This window comes from Delphinapterus leucas, chromosome 20, assembly GCF_059928025.1.
Source record: "Delphinapterus leucas isolate spDelLeu-1000000601 "Yukka" chromosome 20, BTC_Dleu_Yukka2, whole genome shotgun sequence".
NCBI lineage: Eukaryota > Metazoa > Chordata > Mammalia > Artiodactyla > Monodontidae > Delphinapterus > Delphinapterus leucas.
The window spans coordinates 39,964,735-39,982,890 of record NC_143148.1 but is presented as its reverse complement, the minus strand read 5'-3'; the positions used below and the strand labels follow the sequence as shown (position 1 = coordinate 39,982,890).

General features: G+C 47.1%; 1 protein-coding gene across 1 annotated transcript in view; it reads left to right on the top strand.

Annotated features, from left to right (window-relative positions):
* The first annotated feature begins 1,285 nt into the window (after positions 1 to 1,285).
* Positions 1,286 to 18,156, top strand: part of CDH11 (cadherin 11) — a 142,147-nt gene continuing 125,276 nt past the window's right edge. Inside the window, exon 1 of the mRNA XM_022555917.2 lies at positions 1,286 to 1,568. The gene's annotated coding sequence lies outside the window, so the exon portion shown is untranslated. The remainder of the gene's footprint in view (positions 1,569 to 18,156) is intronic.

Here is an 18,156-nt window from a genome sequence, read left to right as displayed (position 1 = left end):
CACCTCCCACTACTACAGTCCCTTCCCCCTTCGCGCACCCTCCGAGGCTTTCTCTTCATTCTTCGACCTCATTAGTGTTAATTCCTCGACTCCTCTCCGCCCCTCCCGCCCGGCTTTCCCTCCGCTTCCTCCTTCCCCTTCTTCGCGGGCCCATCACTCCTTTTCCGTCCTCATCCCCGTCCCTCCTGGGATTCCTTTTCCCCATTATCCGTTTGCTGCTTCATCTTCCCTCCATCTCTGCTTTGTCCGCCGCCTCCCACCAAAGGAACTTGTTCCGGCCAGGGGTTCCCACCAGGTCACAGACGTCCGCCTCCACCCTAGGGACGGCGGCGTGTGCGGGTCCCAGCACCGCTCCCGAAGCACGAGCGCCCCGCCCAGTCCCTGGCGTGATTCCGAAGCCGAGGCCCCGCCAGCCTTTTCTCCCGGCGACTCCGCGAGGGCAGGAAGCAGGCCCGGGGCCCCCTCCTCCAACGAGTCCTCCTGGAGGGCTACGGGGGCCACCCAGGGAGGATGCAGGCACTGCGCCCTCAGGCCCGGTCTCCCGCAGAACCGCACTCTCCACCGAGCCGGGGCGGGCGGGCGGCGAGGGGGCCTGAGGCAACAAGTGACGCTGTGTGCGGGCGGGGGCCACTGTACCTGCCTGGCGCGGGGGCCGGGCCGACCCTGGCTAAGCGATCCCGGCACCCGCCTTCCCCACACTAGGCTTTGGGGATGGGGGGGAGGAGAGGGAGAACTGGGAGAGAACAGAGACGTGGTTCTTCCCAAGTCCAAAGTCTCCCTCCCCCAGGTTTCACGACCCCGCCCCAAGCAGAGTTTGCTAGGCATGGGGAGAGGGAGTAGGGCAGAAGCCACCGACGTGGAGGGATCTTTGGAACGTGGGGCGATGGGGTGAGGAAGCACGATGCCGGATTGCCTCCCCCACTTGGCCGACGCTTTCCCCCTACCCACCACCCAGGCCTCCTGGGCCAAGGGCCCAGCCTGACCAGCTGGAGCGGATTTGGGCGAAGGAGGAAAGAGGGGCCCCGGAGCCCTCCCCAGTATCCCTGTGCCGCCCTCCCTGATTGGCTGTGCGTCCCTGGAGCCCAACTTCAGTCGCTCCGGACTCCGTCTGAGCCCCAGGGGAGCCGGAGTGCGGCGACCCAAGGCGGGAAGGGAGCGGCCACGAATCCCGGGGGCTGACATCCCGGGGGCCCCTGGGGGCAGGGACGCGGACGGGCCGGCCCCCGCAGCGTCTGCGAGGCCCAGCTCGCCGCGACTAGCGGCCTCCGCTCCTCTCCACCCCCCGCCCTTTCCTTCCCTCCCAGCGGCGGCCTCCCTCCTCCTCCGCCCCCCCACCCCGCCCGCCACCTCCCCCCGGTTTCTCATTCCTGCCACCGGCGCGCTCGGCGGCTCATTCCGCGGCCGCCGCCAGACGAGGGGAGCGTCGCGAGCAGATGCCGCGGGGGCCGCTCGCAGCCGCCGCCGACTTGTGAATGGGACCCGGACTAGGGCCGGGGCTGACACCGCTGCGCTCGCCCTGCGCCAGATACCGACGGCCCGCACCTCGTGCCCACCCTCCAGGGCCCCAGGTGAGGCGCGCCGCCAGTGCCTTCCTCTCGCCTGGATGGGGCTTCTTCGGGTGGGGTGGGGGTGTCTCTGGATGAGAATGTTTGGGGACGGGGGAGAACTGACTCGAGACGGTTTCACTAATGCAAAGCAGAACCGGGGGGACGGCGGAGGTAAGAGATTTGTTTAAAAATCGAGAAGGAAGAAGGGAGCCAGCTGTGGGCGCGGGCAGCTTAGGGGGCAGAGGCGCCAGATGTGCGCTCCAGCCTCTCCCCCAGCTCCGGCCTTTTATGGGGTCTGCGCCGAGGCCGCGAGACAGGGGCTTTGCACCCGGCTGGAACTAGAGGCTGCAGAGCTGCGCTCCGGACACGCCGACTGCCCCCTGGTCAGGTCTCCGGGGAAAGTCGCCCCCGGCGCGGTGCCCGCCCGCCCGCGCTGCGACTCTCTGCGAAAGCGACGACATGACCGCGCTCTGCAGGATCCCTACCCCTTCCTCCCCATCCCCGCCGAGTGCTCCCGGGGACTCAATTCCTCCATCGAGACCGCCGGGGAAGCCCCGGAAAACCGAAGGAACCCAGCTCGGGTCGGCGATTCCCCCGGCACTTTTATAGCGTGGGTTTGGGTCCACTGACTGCGGCTGGGGCTGCCGACTGCGATGCGCGCGCCAGCCCTCAAGCCGGAGTCTCTTCGGGGGCTCGGGGGGCCGTTTGTCAGCACCCGCCAGCTCAAGGGGTGACCCGTAAGCGGCTCAGACTCGGGCTCGGCTCTGGCTGGGGCTTGGCGGAGCTTGCCGGGGTCAACGTTAACTTTGCGAAGCGAGCCTTCCCCGCAGCCTGCGCCTCCTCCCGGGACGCGCCGAGCCTCTCCAGCTCCGCACGCACGGCCTCCCTCCCTTATGTTTGCCCCGGAACGGGAGCCGGGGGTGAGGAGCTTGGAGAATCCCGCAGGACGTGGGGTCCGGCGAGGAGAGCACCCCTCTCCCCCTACACCCGGGTACAGCTGTAGGAGGCCTGCCTGGTGCTGTGAAGAAAAGAGTCCCCAGAGAAATTGGGGTCAGGGAGGCCCCCGGGTCGCTCTTCTTCATCCCTTTCTTGCCAAGGCCTTGCTCCTTGCTTTCTGGGCGGAGGGGGGGCTCGGGGGCGGTTGTGTCCACACGCCTCCTTTTCCCGGGTGAAAGGTTTCGAAATGATAGAAAAAGAAAAGCCCTGTTGCTTTTGCTGATAATGCAGCAGGAATTTCACGGGCCAAAGCACTGCTATTAAGAAATTGCATCTTTTAATTATTTAATAATGCCATCCCTGCATGACGACGGGTCGTCCCTAAGGGGTGGGGTGGAAGGTTGTTTCTAAAATCCTGCTGCATGTAGGTATACATCTGCCTATAAAGTCTTCCCTCCCGTTTCCCTCTGAAGAAATCGTTTTCGGATGGCTCTGCAATCTTCCCTGGTTTTCCTCTTCCTATCATTCCTATCAGTTTCATACGAGGCAGAGTAAGTTTTCGATTTAATCACAGGGAAGCCACGATAATTAATCTGGTGAGAGGATGGATCGATTTATCACTTGGGCTTACAGCAAACATCGATGGTTTTGCGGGGTGTCTGGATTTCCCGGGGACCGAGGTGTAGAAGTGTTCTCAGGAGCGAGGATCTGCCAGCATCGCATGACCACATTTGCCACGCTGGGCTCTGAGAGCTAGAGCCTAATACCATGAGAGAGAAGAGAAGAGGCTGACCTTCATTTCATTAATCCTGGAATTATTTTCCCTACAAATACAGAGATGCAGCCATCAGAACCCAGAAGTAATCACTGCCCAACCCCAGCTGCAGGGAGCCTGGTCTTCTTCCAGTAGAAGAAAGGAATAAAAGTTGCAAAACAAAGAGACAGAGGGTTGGGGCCAATGCCAGAGGGACCCTGAAGCTCCTGGTCACTAAAGTTCCTTAGTCATGAGCTCTAATTCAAAGTTTTAGAGTTGGCCAGTGGGCCCTGGAATTCAAACCTCTGTGCAAGACTGAAATCCTGCCTAGTACAAAGGAATGTGAGTAGTTTTCAAGTACAGACCAGGAAAAGGCATCTGAGAGGCCAGGAAACTTTCCTTGAGTGAGAATTATCTTTACATCTTGCTTCTGAAACACTGCAAATTAATACATTTAAAATGTCTTGCAGCTGCACTTTATTATTAATAATTATTATTACCATTATTTTCCTTGTTATTTCAGAGTCTGTATAAGCTGGTCATTTTATTACATTGTCAGAAAAGAAAGAAATAAATAACCCTCCCCACCCCTGGGGGAGGGAAAATGAAGAGCCGCACTGAACGGACTGAGATAGGATAATCTGTTGAGGCCCAGACACGTAGATTTACTCAAACTGAGCTTATTGCTTACTAGAAAAATAGGCTTTTGAAATAGCTCTAATTGAAGCACTGGACCATCTTGATAGCACTTCAGAACTTTCGTTATGTTCAGCACTCTTATCGAAACACCAGGCAGTGAAATTACTAGAAACCTAAATTCTGTTTTCAATTAAGATGCAATATTTTGTTAATTTGAGAATTTTTTTAAAAGTTACATCTGTTTTTTTACGACCCAGAACTCATGTTTCCTCTTTGCAGTGTTGGCTGTGGTTGTGTATGTTTGTTTGTTTATTCGTGTGAAGAGGAGGGGCAGGGTTGGAGAGCCATGCTGTGATTTGGGGGAATACAGATCAATTTCATGGTCCTTTAATGCACTTGTCTTCATAATTCATGGTTTTTCTTCCACTTTGAATAGAATTACATGGCTGCTTTGTAAAGATTCTGGTTTGGGGACCCTCATATGGGAAACGCCATGACTTTGACCTCAAGGCTTGATTTACAATGCCAGAGCTACAGTCCCATAAGCATAGTGTGTCCCAGAACCTTGCCTGTGAATGTCTGTGACTTATGAACTTGACAGTTCATGTAACCTTTGATCTGTGATATTCAAAGCTATTTTCAGAACCATCTAAAGATCTGCAAATCTGATTTTAGTCTGCCTTCATTTTCTACACATTTATGTAGGCAGATGTTCCAGAAATATGATCATTTCGTTTAAGTTTATTTTCAATATTGATTTTTTTCACTTTGATCATAAGAATACCTTATCATTAAATAGTAATGATAAGACAGTGGTCTATAGAGTTTGAAAGTAGGTAGCAAATCTTTTCTTGAAGTGTCAAATTTGCAGAATAACTATAAATTCCAAAGTTTTTATTTTCCCTAGAAAATCTCAGCATTGTGTAAATTCACCAGCCAGTGGTTTAAGGGATTGAAAGGTGTTTGGGATGTTTTTCCCTCTTATGCAATTGGTCCTTGTTCCATAAAAAGTTACCTGATTTGTCAAGAACCCCTGTTCTAGATTTACCAGAACATCGTAGTTGTCAGCCTTTCCAGTCCAAAGTTATTACCCTTGAAATATGTAGATATCTTTGGTCTCTCTCTGTCTCTCTATTTATAGATATGTGCGTGTGTGTTATTTAAGGGACTAGGGGAAAAACATCAACAGGTCTGGTAAAAAAAAAAATAAAGCTGGAGAAAGTTGGACAAATTGTGGTGCACCAGTAGGAATGAGCTTTTCCATCAGGATTACTATGATAGCCATCCACAGCCTCCTCTATGGGCAAAGAAGGACTAAAGAAGACACTCGAGGAGGATAATTAAACATCTTTCTGCTATAATTTTACACTGACATTGAGAGCCTTGTGCATCTCTGGAAATGGGCTCCTTCGCGGAAGATTGCACTTTTGGCCACTAGAGGGCAATGGCACCCTTCTCCAACTTTGTGCGTGAGGCCCATCTTCTTTTGAGGGCCCCATGAAAAGCGGTTTTGTTACCAGCAGCCTTGTCTCGACCTCTCAGGAGAGACCGAATTCAATCTAGCTGTGGTTCAGGCTACTGCTTGAGCAGTTTGTCAGGATTAACATCTTTCTAGTCGGTGGATCCCCTTACCTTCACTCTCTTCCCACCTTGGAGTTTACTAGAAAGTTGCAAAAATCTGAATCTTGAGATGTCTGAGCAGGAGATGGATGGGGGCTGGGCTGTATGAGAAACAAGGTCAGTTCTCACTGAGTCAGTGATCTGGGAGGATTTTCTGGCTCTTTTTTTTTTTTTCTTCCCTGCAAAAAAGCATCAGTTCAGACTCTGAAGGGAAGAGAATGAATAAAGAAGAAAAATATTAGTGAGATTGCTGTGATATCATTGCCTATTCTTTCAAGAGGTATTTGAAGATGTCTACAAGACATTTTTAATTTGCAAAAAAGAATAGCACTTTGATCTTTGGTAAACACTTTGGGGCCTGGAGTTTTAATAAAACAGTAAATGTTTTACTACTACCTTTAAACCATTCTTGATATTGCTGTACAAAACCTAACTTTAGCAGAGTGTAAAATTTAATTCAAGATTGGTCCTCATGCCCTGGAGTTTAATCACTTGACTTTTTTTTCCTCCTCAGTGATATGGAAATTACTGCTTATGGTTAAATTGTGTATTCCAGGCTGCACAAATTTATATTTGTTACTGTTTGATAGTGTCATTAGGAAATTCAGAAGAATGAAACAAAAAACTAATGCTATATTATAATTAAGAGGAAAGCTCTCTTTAAAAAAATAAGTACTGTCTTAAGTAGATTCTTATTTGTATCTTTTTTTTTAAACTGAGTCCAGTTGCCTCCCTGGTGAATCAGCAGTGGAGTTCTTTGCAGCTCTCAGTGTGTTGGAATGCATGGGCAGTTGATGAAGGAGGGATCAATGCAAATGGATTATGGGAGGGAGTATTAAGTAACTCAGTGGAAAGTAAGACAAAGTGTTTTGTAAACCGAAGCTCACTTACCGCGGGACAGTTTATTTAACTTTTAAAACGAAGGCACTTTTAAATTGTAAGTGCTTGTGAATAATGCACGCTCATTAGAACTGGAGGGAAAATTTCACTGTTATTTGGTTTAATTAGCCGTCAGACAGTCACAGAGTTCCAAGATGCTTATAGAGATAAAGCATTGTTCTTGAGTCTCTGTGGTCAGGGTTTCTGCTCAGGCAGAGAACCTAGTACACAGGATGTTAAATGAGATGGGAGTCTGAGAGAGAAGATGAGAGGAAAGGAAGAAAGAGGAGGGGGAAAAAAAAAGAGTGTGGGAGAGACTAATGATGCTGTTTCTCATGGAAGGCCAGGGACTTGTGTCTCTCTCCCCTTTCCTCTCTCTTTCTACTCATTTAGACCATGTGAGGTGCTGAATCCAGAAAGCTGGCATACACAGCCTTACAGGCCACAGTAAACAGTGGCCAGAGCCTTATTCTATTGCCGTCTGGCACTGAGTACTCATCAAAGGATATTGTGAATAAGCACTGCCTTTTTCTCGAAGTTTTCTGGTTATTCCGGTTGAAGAAAAACCTTCATTTACTCCATGAACCTCCTTATTTTCTGGAAATCCTCCTGACACGGTCCTCTGCACTGGCATGATTTCGCAAATTAAGATTACTTCTCCACGTTCACTTTTCTTGAAGAAAATGGCCACCATGATGATCACCTAACATAGCAACCATAGCAGTGGAGGCCCCTACCTGAATTTAGTTTAAGACACACAGAGATCTCTTTTCAGCCATTGTTAGGCTCCACCAGTGAGATCAAACAGTGAGAATTTAGAGCAGCATCCCTGCCATGGATGCTGTTTTATTCTCAGTAAGAACAAGCATGGATGAAGGCAGGGATAGACATATCCTCTAATTATGGTACATTCACCCCCACCATGATCTCTGCCTTATGTGTTACTGCTGATCACATCCTGAACACTCCAGCCTCTTACCATCATCCCCCAGGCCTGGACCACCTATTCAGACTTAGAGGCAGTGTTGCCAAGCGGCAGGGCCAAGATCAGGGTGAGGAGAGTGAGGCTAAGACATACAAGTGCAGAGTTAGATCCTGTCTGTATTTATTTATTTATTGGCCACACCACACGGCATGCAGGATCTTAGTTCCCCGACCAGGGATCAAACCCGCACCCCCTGCAGTGGAAGCGTGGAGTCTTAACCACTGGACCGCCAGGGAAGTCCCAATCCTGTCTTTACTGAAAATGTTGATATTTTGCTCATTGTGGATTTTTTCTAGTGATCTTGATTTTTTAACTATTTCCTTAAAATATTATTTATCTTGATTACTGAGTTTTTTGGCATCCCCTTATATTCTGTGCCCAAGGACAGAGCTCCACCTGACACCCTAGTTCCAACCCTGCCCAGAAGTTTGATTCTTCTCAATTCCAGCTCCACTGCTTACAAAGTACTAACCAAAAATGAGCTACCTTACTTCTGTAAGACTCAGCTACCTCACCTGTGAAAATGGAGCCCCTCACAATACCCATGTCCTAGGACCGTTGTAAGGTAACATAAGGATTGGGTGCAATGCCTGGTTCACAACAAGCACGCAGTGACTGCTCGGGCCTTGTTGTCCCCTCAGAAAGAGACCTGAGCTTCACTTTTATAGACTAATGGTGGCAGGTAGAAGTTCTTCCTCACAATTTTTAGGCCAAAGTCCTTCACTAAACTTTCCCTTTGGCTTGAGGCCTCTCTGAATTAGTGATGAATTGTTTATTAGTACCTGCCTTTTTAAAAAAATCATTTCATAAGTTTAAGTGACCCATCCCTCTTCCATTTAAAATGTTCAAGAGGCAGTTGAGATTTTAGAGATAAGTATCGCTTTTGAAAAGTGCCTGCCTCCTTCCTACCTTTGCATTTTCTCCCCGCTTGTTTTTACATATGGGTTGCTGTGGAAAAGCTGCCCTGAAGTAGTATCTTACTGGGAAAGCTTGCTAAGCATGTGATGTTGAGATATTCCTCACAAGGTTGCTTCCCTTTAAAAGGGACGCATTACTATTCCAGACTAGCTTAAATGATAATTAGTCTCTTGATAAATTGTCGCCATTTCCAGAATATGCCTGTTTGTTTTTCAGGTAAATGTAGTTTGGAGTTTTCAGGAGGGTGAGCAGTGACGGTCTGACTTGTGGAAAGACTGCAGCTTGAAGAAGCTCTTGCCCTGTCTGCCGTCTTCCTCGGGCCCAAGCAGAAGCCCAGGGATTTGGCATCACGTTAAAAATAGCAGGAACCCTCACCCCCACGCAGCTGTTGATGGTGCTCTGTTTTCACACCCAGTATCACAGTCAGGCTGGGCTTTCCAAGGCTCCTGGTTCTTCCAGATTGTCCTGCTGTGTCCCATCTGTGGCCTCCTTGTGTCATCTGTTCCTACCCCAGGCCCTGTGCATTCGCTCCTGAGTGCAGGGTGCAATGAAAGGAAGGCTCTGCCTGTGTTTGCTGGGAAAAGGGCAGGGGAGAGAGCCAACTTTATGAGATGCTACTCTGTGAAAGGTGCTGCACCCACTACCTCCTTAATTCTATTCAGTCACCCCATGAGGAGGGTACTGTCAGCTCCATTTTACAAGCGGGGAAAATGACCCCCAGGAGGATTCCAGACACTTGTCCAAGCTCACCAGGCTGAAGGAAGGAAAGCTGGGTGTCCGAGCCTGTCTGACTCCACATGCCCAGCAGTTTTCTGCTCTGTGTGACGTGTGTGGCAACCCTGGGCCTCCTCAGCTTCCTGGAGAAGAGCAGCTGGACAGAGAGCTGAGCTGACGGCTTGACCCTGTGCCCCTACAGGATCCCAAATCTTGACCATAAAGGAGCCTCTGAGATCTTATGGTCTAACTCTCCCTCTCCGCAGGTTTTCTGCTTGCCACTCATCCTGCGGCTCCTTAAGTGTCCTGATGACAGCACGCTAGCGACCTCTCTGGAAACCCATGACATGAGAGGTGATTCATTACCTCTGCTAATTAGAATGCCCCCTCATATGAGGAGCTAAAATACCCCTCTGCTGTAACTTTCTCCCAACAGTCACTTTGCCCCTGCTCGCCATCACTTTTTCCTTCTCTGACAGCCCTACAAATATTTGAAAATGGCATCCAATGACAGTTAAAATCCAATAAAAAGTATTTATTGAGCACTTAGCTAGTTTCGGGCACTGTGCTAAGAACATTCTATAATATGAGACTTATCCACAGTGACCCTATGAGCTGGTAAAATTATTGCTAGCTCCTTACAGAGGAAAAAACCCAGACATTCCCAGTGTTCCACAGCTGGAAACTGGCAAAGCTGGGATTCAAACTCAGGTATCTGACACCGAACTTAACCCCTATGTCCGTGTGCTCTGCCATTCAGTGCTTCAGCTAATCTGGCGAGATACAGTTTACAGACCTCTCACCGTCCTCATCTCTCCCATCTACTTCCACTCCATTCTGTCGATGTCCCCATTAACGTGTGACATCTTACATCAGAGTCTCTATTGCAGTCTAACCACCATACGGTGATGGGACCTCCTACTTCCTGTAACAAGGACTGGACATCCCACTTTACCAAGTAGAACTCTCAGGAATCAGATGTTTGAAGTCATTAACTGAACTAACAGCTATTCCAGTCAATCTTCTTTTAGCGATGAGGGTCCAGGGACCCAGAGAAGAGCCATGGCTTGCCTGAGGTCACTTGGTGATTTAGGAGCAGAGGGGAGCAAGAACTGGGGAGCAGGGGTCTTGGCTCTTAACCGGATATTTTACCACTATCTGAAAGCAGAAGCCTTTTTATTTTTTCTTTAGAGTCTATATACCTGTGGTCTGATTCTTATTTAAACAGATCATTGGTTCAAGTATATAGATGTGTACATATATATATATGTATTCACCCTGTAACATCATTTGGCAGTTAAATCGTAACATCTATATATGGGGCTTTGCATGAATCTACTATTTGGAAGTCATGGTCAGCCAATGCAGTGCCATTTGATAATATTTTGCAATATGTACCATTTGACTTCACCCTTCAGCTCTGTCCTATCTGAAAGACATCTACCACTAATACCTCCATTCCAAGTTTCCAGAGATAACAGAGTAGGAATGGCATCCTCACCTTGCCACCCCTAAGCATTCACAGGGCCCTCTGGCAGGGTTTGGTTTGAACTCCATCTCAAACTCATTTCTTTGTCCCATACTTTATTGAAAGGCCTGGGCTGGGCACAATGAAATGGTCAAATCACAGGGCCTTCCCTCAGAGAGCTGACAATATCAATGGTGCAGAACACACTAGGTCTGTCTGTAAAATCTCAAGGCCTCATACTGTCCGTGCTGCAAAGGAAGTATAAACAAAGAGGGCCACAGTAAGGACAAGCCACATGCAGTTTAATGATCAGGGACGGTTTGGGGAAGGAAAAACAGCATTGCACTCCTGCATGGTAGGAGGGGACCCTAGAGGCCACCCAGACCAACACGTTACGCCATTCCTGGCTACCATGTGGTGATGGCTGGAGCATCATTAGTCATATGGAGCTCATTACCCTGGATGCAAACCACTGAGACATTAGGAACTTTCACTTTTAGAAATACTTCCTTAGGTTGAGCCAAACTCTGTTTCCCCAGAGGTTGCATTCTTTGGTACAAGCCTTTGATGTCATGCAGAATAGATATAATTCTTCTTCCCCATTGCAGTTATTCAGGATCTAAGTTGTCTTCCAGGATGCCTTCTCCCTGGTCTTAACATCTCTAGAATGAACACCCCATTCATTTTTGCTCCAGCCCTTCTCGGAGGGAAGGACTGAAGACAGAAATCTAGAGGCAGCTAGACTCTAGACTATCAACTCCCTTCTACACACTTCTTTTATTGCATCCCGAGGCTATATTACATTAGCTTTTATTGCCAGCCACATCACCCAGAGGACTTATGCTCCACAGTTTATTTGTTTATTTGTTTTTCCTTATGTGCTGCTGTTAAGTCACATTTCCCCACCTGTCCCTGTGCACATAAGACATGATAAGGCACCTTCAGCAGTGCTAGGGAGTCAGGCTGCCTTGCTTCAAAGCTTGCCGCTTCCCAGCTGTGCAAGTCACTATATCTATTTCTCAATGTCCTCAACTGTAACACTGGGTTAATGATATCTACCTTATAGGATGGTTCTGATATTAAACGATATTAATATATAAAAAAGTGTTTAAAGAGTGCATGGATGAGGTTGCTGTTATTATTATCTCTGTTATACTTCATATCTATAGTCTGGGTCCATTGATCCAGCCTTCCAAAATGTTTTTTAAATTTAAACCTTTAGTCTCTTGTCCAGAATATCTGTCATCCCTCCTGGCCCCATGCAATAGGTTGGTTTACTCAGACACCTACCTTTCTTATTAGAAACAAAACACAACACAACAATAAAAAAAAAACAGAATAGAAGCAGGGACAGAATCTTGTTAAACTACAGAAGACACTTCTTTTGAGTGATTCCACCCTGAAATACAATATTCTTCATGTTACTCATTTCTTGTAATGCATAATTGCTATTTTGTTTGCTTGTTTGTTTGTTTGACTGCATAGCACCCAAACCCCCTTCCTGTGTTTGGAGACTAACCCACAATAAGACTCTATAGAAAGAAAGCCCTCCTTCTACTCCACAGCCTTGAAGGGCCACAGAGTTGCTTCCCTAGCTCTCCTGGAAGCTAAAATGCTGATTCGACTTCCCAGTGTGCTTTAAATTTGGATTCGGTATCTTACACTTACACTTGTGCACGTGAGCACGTGCACACACACGCACACACAATCACTGGTCATGAAGAACTCCCTCTGGTCATTGTGGCAGTGACTGCTGTATCATCCAATTTCCAAGGGTAACCAGGGTGGTGGAGCAAGCTATCGCTACCCGTGTTCAGCGGGGACAGCCACAGTGCCCTCACCCACCTGGCTCTGTGGCAGGATCTGGTCTGTGGTTCTGACTGCCCAGACTCCTACATTCCTGACCATTTTCTGACCCTGCTTCTCTAGTCTTCCTGCAAGCACTGTGTTACCCAGAGTCTGTATCTGTTGCTTTGAACTAAGAAACCCAAAAGGCTTCATTTCCCTGCATATCCTTGCAAGACTGTTGTAAGAAAACTTATCCCCTGCAATACTGAGTGGGGTATCTGGCTTTTGAGTTCCTCTCAAATGCTTAATAGAATGTTGATAGACAGTTAGATGTTAAGGTGTGAGGATAGAGCAGAGAAAGCCCTTATTAAACATTGAATGGTCCAGTTTGGGTTGAGCAAGAATTGGGCAGGATGTCAGGAACTAAGCAGAAGCCTAGTGATAGGCTCAGGAGCTCAGAGGATGAAGTAGGATTTCCATAGGCAGCCATGGTGGAGAGCATAACTGCTAGGCATCTGAATGGCAAATGGTCTCTTGGAAAGAACAGGGCAGATTGTATGGTAAAGTGGCCCATGGATGCTGGCTCTGGAACCAATGCAAAATTCCCAAAAATATTATCCAGAGAAAACTAAGGCCAGATTCAGGGACAAGAGTCCAAATTGTATTCCTAATCTAAGGGCAGCCAGATAGAAAGGAGTATTCTGAATTCAGAGCCAAAATCTTGGAGAAGGCAGGATGGAATACATAGGAGCTCTCTAGGCATTGATACGAGCACAAAGGATGCCCCCATAAGAATGGGCAAGTGACCTCACCACATCCCAGCTTCTGGAGGGGACAGCTCCCACACCCTCCCAGCATGCTGGCCTCTTTGTTGGCCCAAGGATTGGAAGATCAGGTGGAAGTTGTCAGTGCTTAAATTAGGGCAGATTAGGGCAGCAAGGAAAGACAGAGGAAAGCTTCCTCTGCAGCTGGTCCCTTATCATCCCAGGACAGCCTAACCCACTGCTGAAAGGAATCAGCGTCATCCTTCCAGAGAGTGGAGCTTTCAGGGAAGCTCAGAGTTTCAAAGCTTCTGAGACTTGCTAGTCTGTCTGCTGGGCCAGGGAGTTAAGCCATTGAATGGTTCTGATTTTGTGGTTGATGGCACCCCTTGCCCAGACCTGACCCAGTTGTCACCAAGCTGCACAGAAGTCTTGGAGCCATGCATTTCAGCTTCTATGTGGTACTCCCTGACAGATCACCGTGGACACAAATCCAGATCATAGGCCAAGAATGACCAACTAAACATAGGTGAGGCTGGCTGGGCAGCTACATCGATAGTTATCTTTCCATTGTCTAACTTTTTAAAGCATGCATATTTAAAGGTTTTAAATAACAACATATTTAAAGGTTTTATAAAATATTTCATTGACAATAGCAGCAAAACTGTGTTTAAATTCCAAATCCAAATTGAAAATCCGGCGTACTTTATGCAAACAACTCCAGTTCACAACACTTTCCCCTAAGATATCCCAATAGCGAAGGGAGCTTGCTCTTGAACTGTCTCACTCCACTATATACTTCATATATACACACACCTGTAGTATAAGGTGTAGTTTTCATTTTTATTATTATTCTAGGGAACTTAAGAAGCACTATGTAAACGAAGCATCACTATTAGTATTATTATCTTAGAGTAAAAATTGCAATTTAGCAGTTAGAACTGGGCACACTCGCCTTCAAAGTAATGCATTGGCGATTCTTGTGTTTTATTCATCACTGTTCCTCCTGCAAACCTTACAGAGAATCTTCAACTTCAGCAAACCTCCACAGTGCGTTTGGGAGCATTAGTCAGGAGACTAATGCAGCCTGAGAGGATATGTCTCTGAAGTGAGGGATGGATCCTGTGGAATCATTTCAGCTGCTCTCGCCATGAACCCCCTCCTGCCGTGCCCCGCATTGCAAGCCAGAGAGGGACCCGGTTTTCACTTACACAGAGGCATGTCTCATGTTCTTTTCTCATTGGGTGCTTTTCTTCTGTCTCATTTCCCATGAATGGAGAAAGATAACCTGTCAGCAAGTTTGCAGCCAATTGCTGACAGATTTTCCCTAATAGGCTGCCCTGTGGTTTCCTCCTTCTAGGCAGACCAGCCTAGTGAAACCCTGGTGTTCTGATAAATAGCTGTGTGGCCTTGGGCAAGCCAATTAACCTCAGTTTCCTCATCTGTAAAGTGGCCTTTTGGGTCCTTTCCAGCTCTAAAATGGTCTGGCTCTCAAATCTTCCACAAATCACTTGGCATGGTGCCTTCTGACCGTCACATCTCAGCATTCTGGAGAAGGAGCCATGCAGACAAAAACGCCAGGATGTAAATGCACAGCTTTGTTTTGCCTGCTGGTGATAGTGGGCAGAGGAGGCATGCAGGGTGGTGAGTTTGGGACTCTTTGTGAAGTATGTTGCATGTCAAATTTAGGGCTTTGGACTTCATTCCCCAGGTTCTAGGGAGCCTTTGCGAGTTTAGAGCAGGGGAGTGATGTGTTCAATGCTTTATTAAATGATTTCTGGACCGGCATTGAGAAGAACTGACAAAGGGGCAGAGACTCTAAACAGGGAAACTGACAGGAAGCCGGGAGTAGAGGGCAACGTTATTACAATCACTGATGTGTACTGAGCATTTACTATGTGCACACACATTGCTCAGCACTTTCCATAAATTATCTCAATCCATCCTCACTACAACCTTAACGAGGTGGAAGCTATAATTATCCCCATTTACAAAACATGGAGACCAAGGCTCAGGGTAGTTAAACAACTTTCCCCGAGTTATGTCTCTGGTAAGTGGACAATCAGGGATTTGAACAGAGAGAATTTATGTTCTTCACTGCTCTGTTACAGAAAGACAGACTCAAGAGGCTTCCAGGATAGGTTCATGAGACTTGCTACTGATTGTCAATAAGGAATGGGAATGGGTATTTTGCCAAGCGCTTACTGAGTGCCTGCTACTGAGCCTTCCAGAGATTATCTCTTTGCATCTTCCCAATAAACCCCAATATCACACTGATAGACAGTTGCAAAGGATTTGAACCCAGGACCTGAAAGAACCAGAAAGCTTTTCCTGTGACTCTTCTAATGCATCCCAAATTGCCGGATTCTTGGCTTTCTCCCCACCTGTGATGATTTATAGATGACGCCAAATATTGTTTTCTGTCATGTGCTCATACGACTTAACTATTTTAAAAGATGTGTTAGGCAGAAAAGAAGTTGTGATTCCATGATCCATGTTCTCTCTTGATATTTTGGTTCCTGTCCAGCCCTGGCATAGGTGAAGGGAAGATGCCGTCAACAGTGTCACAGAAGAACATTTATTTGGCACCCAGGGTTCAAAATGTGTTTCTAGGGGATGTTGAGAGAAGACATGTAAACCCACTCTTTGTCCTTCAGTGGGCACTCTCTCCTTCTGCAGCAAAGGTGGGAGAGTCACACTGCAGCTGCTCTGATGCATATTAATAAGGACCCAGGTTTCTGAGAGAGAAAAAAATCATCTACACTGGATTTGAAGAGGACATGAAGAGGCAACAGACTTGACACTCCAAGCTAGGACTCAAAAACAAATGCAATTGCAAACACCAACCTGGCAGAGTCTTGTTCAAAGAGATGAAGTCCACAGGGTTTCTGTGCTTAGTATTTCTTTGTCTGCTCTCATATTCTTTGAGCATTTTCATCTGTAAAATGACCCATCCATTTCCTCATCCCTAATTTGTTAATCAACTCACCGTGGGACAAGAGGGAACTCACTTCCCTTGTCTGGATTTGTTTCCTCTTTTGTAGAATAAGAAGGTTCCAATGGAAAACTGCCTCCCTCAGGAAGAACAGCTGAACTCTGTTTAAAAAAGTGCAAAAAGAAGAGTCAGTCACCTGCTTGACCCAGAGAATATACCTGTATTATTCTCCTCTTAACCCAGCTCCTGGACTTCAGATTTTCATTTGTACCGTGAAAACCAAATGGGTGGTAGGCTCTTGGAAACTCAGAATTTAATCCTCAGCTCTGGCAAAGAGCCTCCAGAACCTGTTCCCTAACTCATTTAAATCAACGGTTATAAAAACAAAGCAAGTGAGACAAGCTTTGTGGGTAAGAATGTCAATTGATTAAATTCATGGAAATAGCATCACTCCTCGAAGATTGCCTGCCTTTGCTTAATGTTGAAAATATTGATACTATCTCTAGTATTGTTTCCCCTGTTTTTACATTTGCATGGGAAATGACTCAACATTTTTTTCTGAAGGTTGTTTTCTTCCTCTGAGAAAGTTACATTGACTGTATGGGTTTGGCCCACTGATCATGCCTCCCCATGCAAGGCTGATTTGGATGCAAAAGGGAGCTATTTTAGAAACAGTAACTTTACCTGCTTTGTTGCACCTCCTTTCAGGGCTCAGTTGGGCCTGCTACTGGAGAGCATTGAGAATGCCATTCACATGCTCTTGAATGTGAGAAACTGTGCTAATATAACTTTAATTTTTGTACCAAATTGAACAAAACTAACTAAGAAAACTAACTAACTAAGAAATTAGTTTGTTGGAAATAATCATGGCTCCTGCAGAGGTGCCAGGTTGGCTAGTTACTGAAATGTGACTGTTACTTTGTGAGGTGACATTTGTGTTGGGCGGGTGTGTAGATGGAGGTCATCCAGCGTGCTGGACCCGGTTACACCCCCTGGGGGATTCCTAGGGGCCATTCCTGGCAGAAGCTTACCCCAGCTAGGAATATTCCCTCATCTCCCACTGTATTTGGCTCCCCTTCGGCCTCATTCCCAGTGCCCTGCTGGGCCTTGTACAAAAACAAGACAAAACAAAACAAAACAACCCTTTATGTAAATAGTTTGATTTCTATGACATTTATGCTTGACCTTAAATAAAGACATTGTGACTTGATGCTGTGTCTACAAAGGTGACCCTAGGGATGCAATGTAGTTTGGGAAAGACTTCTGTCACTCATTATATTGAACATGTAGAAACAGATTTTAAGTCTATTACCTGTGAGGCCAGAAGTCATTTGTCTTCATATTTCATAGGCTAACTTTTTTTTTTTTTTTTTTGTGGTACGCGGGCCTCTCACTGTTGAGGCCTCTCCCGTTGCGGAGCACAGGCTCCGGACGCGCAGGCTCAGCAGCCATGGCTCACGGGCCCAGCCGCTCCGCGGCACGTGGGATCCTCCCGGACCAGGGCACAGACCCGTGTCCCCTGCATCGGCAGGCGGACCCTCAACCACTGCGCCACCAGGGAAGCCCCCCATAGGCTAACTTTTCAATGTTACTTCCGCAAAGCACTCAATAAGTTTTGCAGGATCCCGGACACTGCTGATACTCCTGAGTGGCCAGGGCCAGCATGGCCTCATCTTTTGGGGTCTCTCCTTTGCGCTGATGCAGCACGGAGTGATATAAATTCAGTATCCTCTCAATGCTCTGTTGTGCCTTCATAACAACAGTAAAAACGTGTACCATTCCTTGATGATCCTGATAACGTGCTTTAAGGTCATTATCTCTAGTTCTGCGGACAGCAGGGAAAGTCTGATCTGAGTATGGAGCAATGATTAAAAGCTCACTGTGAAGAAGGTTCAGACTAGGAAGGTTGAGATTTCACTGCCACCATTTTTCAGCATGTGTGGCCATGTGTATATAACTTATCCTTTTTTTGTATCAGTTTTCTCACCTGCACCGTTGGGATGACAATGGCATCGACAAAGATCTGAGTACTTAGTAAACGTTAGCTCATAATCTGTGAGTGAGAAGTGTATTGTTATTTCTATTCTGCAGAGAGGCAGTGGAGATGCAGTGAGCTTAGACACTCTTGCCCCGGGTTATACTGCGAGTGACACTGTGAATATTGTATCCAAGTTCAAGGACTCCAAATTCATTTGTTCCTTTCTGTTCCCTC